The sequence below is a fragment of the Athene noctua genome, chromosome 6 (assembly GCF_965140245.1).
Source record: "Athene noctua chromosome 6, bAthNoc1.hap1.1, whole genome shotgun sequence".
In the NCBI taxonomy this organism is placed as follows: domain Eukaryota; kingdom Metazoa; phylum Chordata; class Aves; order Strigiformes; family Strigidae; genus Athene; species Athene noctua.
The window spans coordinates 43,352,908-43,358,601 of NC_134042.1; positions in this window are offsets into that span (position 1 = coordinate 43,352,908).

Genomic DNA, 5,694 nt, shown 5'->3' on the forward strand with positions numbered 1-5,694 from the left:
TAGTATTCATCACTGGTGATGAAAAACTACTCCTATCCAAAAAGAGAGAAGAGTAACATTTTCCACAGTTTGAGGTGCCGGCATTCAACAGAGCAGGTCCTGCTACGTGCTTGGATGGCACCCAGCCCACATCTCATCACTGTTTACTCTGTAAATATTGATTTCCCAATGAGAACAACTGTTGTACAGTACAGCCAGAGTTAAAGAACTGCTATGAAAAAAAAAAAAACCAACCCAACAACCCACACGCGTGCCTCACTTCTGCAGCATTCCTGAGACAAGGCTGTATTTTTATCATCTGCAAAACCAGCTACATCTGCTGTGCTGAGCTATAACTGGAATCCCAACTCCCTCATTACGACCTCCGTCAGAGAAGCAAGCCAACTTCTCCGGGGTATAATTTAAATTCTACCCGGTTCCATGGCTTTCCTGAGAAAAAGATAACACCCCAGTGCCTGAAGTTGGATGAGAGATGAGACTAACCCAGCTCAGCTGCTGCAAGAGGACACACTGTATGCATAACTTAATCTTTCCTAAAAGTCACCCCAGGCCACAGGGTGTCCATTGCTGCTATAGATGAACCCTGCTAAAACCCATCATCTCCCATGTTTTAGCCTCTTCCTGCACACAGCATCTTTGAAGTAATGAGCTTTCTCCCTCCACCTGCCTCTGGTGGACTTGGGTTTGCTGCTCTCTTGGGTGCTGAGCAAAAAGGGCCTTCCTGCAGCACTCAGGCCACCCAAAGGGAGTGAGTGGGATCTCCTGCACAGCTCCCAGCTGCCTGCAAGTCTGGCAGGAATGCCTGGTTTCATCCACCCCATCCGCTGGAGCTCTTGTGTTGCAGAGCTGCTCCCAAAATGCCTTTCAGGACAAGGCTGGATGCCCTTGCTGTCACAGTTATCTGGGTTTTTGCTCAACTGGTCTGAAGAGCTTCAAAATCCTCAAGAGGAGGGCAAGGCTCCAAGCCAGACTTAAATCCAAGTCCTCTGCATGCTGAATAAAAGGGACACACCAATCCACCATGGAAAACTGCAGCAACTCTCCAAGGATCCCCTCTTACCACTCATCACAGGAGGCTGCTCTCCTGCCAGGGTGTCCTAACATCAAATACATGAATAATATGCTCCTTTTGTAGCATATTTCTTTTAGGAAGATCATTTCTGCACCTTCTGACTTCAAAGGAAAACACCTGAACACAGGGAAATAAGGCCAACACTGGGCTTTGCTGGTCCAATGGGGACTACTAGCAGGATAAATGCATCTCAGTTTCATTGCATCTGTTAACAGGATTCAATTAAGCTGCCAGAAATGATAAGTATTTAGAGGGACATCAGCCATCACTCCTCACTACCAGACAAAATCTTTGTCGTGTCAGCGGTCATAAATCACAATGATTGTGTTTGGGAAGTGTTATGCACTGTAACTCATCACCAGGGCTTAATTCAGCTTCCCTCGGGGCACCATTGTACCTGTTAGGCCAAGGTAAATGTCTTGAACTGTTGGTACACAAGAAAGGAGTATTGGGGGGGGGGGGGGGGGATATAAATTATGTCTGTTTTCACTAAATATATTTAAAAAAAAAAAAAAAAAAAGACTCCTTCTAAATGAAGGTTGCAAGTGGTAGGATGACCAAAACTCAAGTTTTCCATTCCTAGGGAAAATCAGGTTCTAAACACTTATTTTGATACCAAATCAGGGCAGGAGGACGAAAAATATTCCTATTTTTCACAGAGCAGTATTTGTCACAAAGTTCTGGGCATGTTCAAACCTTCCAGCCCTGCTGAGTTTGCAGCATACATTCTGTTCATTGCAATGCTGGTCCCAAGGGCCTTTTGCCCCCATGTTTCATTCAGGCTTAGGCAATATCTCTCACAGTGCACCCAAGTAAAAAGCAACTCAGATGGACACAGATTAGCATCAAAATCAGAGCAGCTGAAAGCAACTGGCCAAACTGAAACAGTGAAGCTTAGAATGACCAAATGGGGGGGGAAAAAATGTTTTATTTTCAAGTTAAGATAAGGAATGGGAAAATGTCAGCAAAACTGGCACTCTCTCATAGGATGTATCTGCAGTAACAGGCATTTCCCTCACAGATGCCTTTCAGCAGGAAGTCCTTGACCGGCTGTAGGAGAAAGCCAGCTCCAGCTAATGCCCAGCACAAGTGTGCGAGCCTGGCGCTCCACCATTTCAAGTGATCCTTGAGGTCTACATTGCAGAGCCCAACAGGCTCCACCTGGGACCCAGGACAGCATCATAAGCGATGATGGATACATACAGACCAAACGGGCATCTCCTTCCACCCAGGGTGCCTAGGGATTTAAGAGCAGAGATGAATGGAGGATGGAGATGGACAGACAGAAACGCACAAGGACACAGAAGAGTCTACTCTCTGTGAGGGTACAGCCTCAAAGCCTTAGGTGCTGCTACCAGTTGTGATCTCTGCGGCTGTCACTGTAGAGAGGAGCTCTGCGGGCAGGTCTCAAAGACGGTGATGAGATGTTAATGGGAAGTGTAAAGGGCAGCACAGGAGAAAACATGAAGGTGGTAGGATGAAGGTGGAAAAAAGACAGTTACCATTGACTGAATCCATGCTTAGCCAGGAGATCATCTACTGGGCTGTGGATATGAAGCAAGAAGCTACGATGTGCTGGAGAGAGTGGAGCCAGCAGTCAGCCACAGAGAGATGAGGCGGGTGGGAAAAGTGGTGGGGTGGAAAATATCATCTCTTTTGTGCAGCTTTTGAGAAGATGTGCTCGTGCTGAGAACGACACAGGCCCAGCTGGGAGCTTTGTTACATGGACGGATTGGCAAACACATGCTGCAATAAGGGAAGTGGATGCCTTGGGCTGAGCTGGGTAAGTCTTGCCAAGGGCTCTCTGGTGTAATGAGCCTCAGATTTCCTCAACATCCTCCTGGTGGGGGTTGTCCACCATCCCTTGAATTTCCCAAATTGCCAGATACCTTTCGAACCTGTCTGGGGAGATTTTTTTTTTTTTTTTCCTTAGCCTCGTAAGAGCCTGTTTGCAAATCGCTTCCTGAAATCAGGCTCCTTCCTTGCATGCTGGCAAGCCAAAACAGCCACCCCAAGCTCATAGAGGCTCTGGAAAATGTTGGTTCACGCTTGGCTCTTTCAGCGCCCTGCAGCAGGCGCAGGAGGCATTTTGGACCTTGTGCTTCATTTCAACACCATAAATATTGACCTTTTCTTTCCTTAATGAGAAGGGATTTGGGGAGGTAAGAGGGACAGGAGAGGAGGTTTGTTCTTCGCTCTTGCTTTGTGAGCTGAGCAGAGGAAAGACACACTCAGGGCTCGGCTGGCTGGGGGTTATTTTCTCCTTTGTCCCTCTGCTGAGGCGTTTCACTTGCCTTGGTGCTCCCATTCCAGTAACCAGTTTGGAGAATGCAGCCACCAGATCTTCCCTGCTTGCAGGCAGGTATGTGAAAAACTGGGTGGCCAGCGTGCAAACCACATTATCTTGGGGGGCAGTTCACCTTGGCATTGTTTGAAAATAGAAGTGCCAGGTTGGGAGGGTTTTGCTGCTCTCTGCACTGTGGGAAGGGGCTTTGCCACAAGGCAGAGGAAAGACCATGTGGAAATCTGCTGCTCTTTGGGGTTTTTTTTCTCCTCAGATTGTGGATCAAATAATGGGTGCCCAGCAAGGGCAGTCTCAAAAGAGCCCTCTGCTAAGAGCAGTGAGATCAGATCAGAAAGAACTTGACCTTGGGCACTGAGATGACTGCTTCTACCTATACTGGCCATGTCCAGAGGTTTAATTTGAGTCTTTAGGAAGTGAGCGTTTTTCTGAATTCCTGTTTCTGGAGTCAGGCAATTATGTTATAGGTTTTAACTTTTGCAGAAGGAGTTGTTTCTGCTGCTACATATGCAGGGAATAAAGCCAAGACATGTCCTGAAAGCACAAAACCCCAATGAAGAAAGCCAACTTCTGTTATTTTAAACAAAAAAATAAATCTCATTATTTGGGGAAACTTAATTTACAATTTGTGAAGTCTGAGATTAACAGCACTGCGTGTCTATGAGACTTGAACAGCAGTAAGTTATTTCCCCTGCTTAACTGAGTGCAAAAATGTAACAAGACCTAAAAAAAAATAATCTTTAGCCTCCAGCCCACACAAGCTCAGTCTAAAGAGCAGTTCCCAGTGAGGGAGATGGGAGAGCTGAAGCACACATCCAGCCTTGAGCAAGTGATTTCCAACCTGTCTTCCCAGCTGTGCGAGCCACAGCTGGAGCATTGCAAAGTGCAGGATCAGGGCTCTTCAGCAGGCACTGGCCACAGCCAGCAGCCTCATGGCAGCCAGCAGCTCCGATGCCTGCACAGCCTTCCTGCACCATCCTTCAGTCCTGCTCCTCATGGAAGTGATGACTCAGGCTTGGCTTAATGAAGGAGCACACTTTCATCAGTGTGCGAGCAAGCTCCACGTCATCTTTGTTTTACCACCGCTAGCAATGCATCATGTCTCGAGGCCTAACCAATAATCTCATTTTCTTATTTTGTAAACAGAAAATAAAAATAATTTGCTTGGAACTCACCAACAGATTAACAACCTCCAGCTGTAACTTTGATGACTAATTCAGCCTACTCTAACCCAGCTGCGCTGAAGTTCTCATTTGTATAATCTGACATCTTCCTACAGGTCCTCCGTGAGGAGTATTAAGAGAAGATGGGTTTTCAGAGGGAGCTGAGGTTTGTCTGAGGTTTGTTTTGAAACTGCACACTCAACAGGGTGTAAAGATTGTGCGGATTGCGTTAGGATAAACTGCTGCACACCTGTCCAAAACAAGAAGTGGAAAGGGCTGATCTAGAAATCCGAGAGACACGTTTGCAAATCTGGAGGCCTAGTTTCGGAAAGCACCGAATTCAGTTTCATGTTCACAAAAAAAAGTCTCTATGTCAAATACTTTTAAAAATCTAAGTTGATTCCACCCTGTTTTCAGCATGAAAGCATGTAAAAGCCTTTACATCAGAAAAAGCAGGAAAAAAAATTGAAATGCAGAGCTATATTTCTCATGTCCCTCAGATTCTTTGTTTCTCTTCCAAGCTGATTTACTGTGTTACTGTGGCTTTATTCAAACAAAAAAGGTCAGCACGTCAGGAGGAGCAGATAGATCAGCCAAAATGCCCAATCCAATGCCATCTATTTTCAGCATTCATTCAAAGCAGCTTGCAGTGGGCACAGGTGAGTAGATCCTGGTTGTAGTTACATGTACTCAGTGTACCTTTCAGCGTGCTCACCTCTGGATCACAGAAGTGTAATATTTAGGAAAATATGCCCTCTGTCTTTTCTGTGGCTGAGCTCATATTTAATATTGAGCTGTAAAGACACTTTTTGACCACGTAATTTGTCTCTTTGAATGAAGGGAAAGAGGAGGCTGAGGAACAGCCCAGACGCATGAACAAAGGGAACAATAGGAGCCATTCTGCAGGCAGAGGCTGCTGCGTTCTTGGACACATTCACATGGATAAAGGAGATCAAATATGAGACTCCAAAGCTGCATGATAATAAGAGAAAAATATTACAGTGCTGTTTTGCAGTCTGGTTTGTGCAGTGATTATACAGCAGTTTGTCCAACACAGCTCCCCAGGGCCAAAATGCAATTAGTAACCCTTCCCTTAGACTCCTGGCTTCTCTGCAGAGCCACAAGAGCATCTGATAATTCCCTGGCAGCCCCAGTCG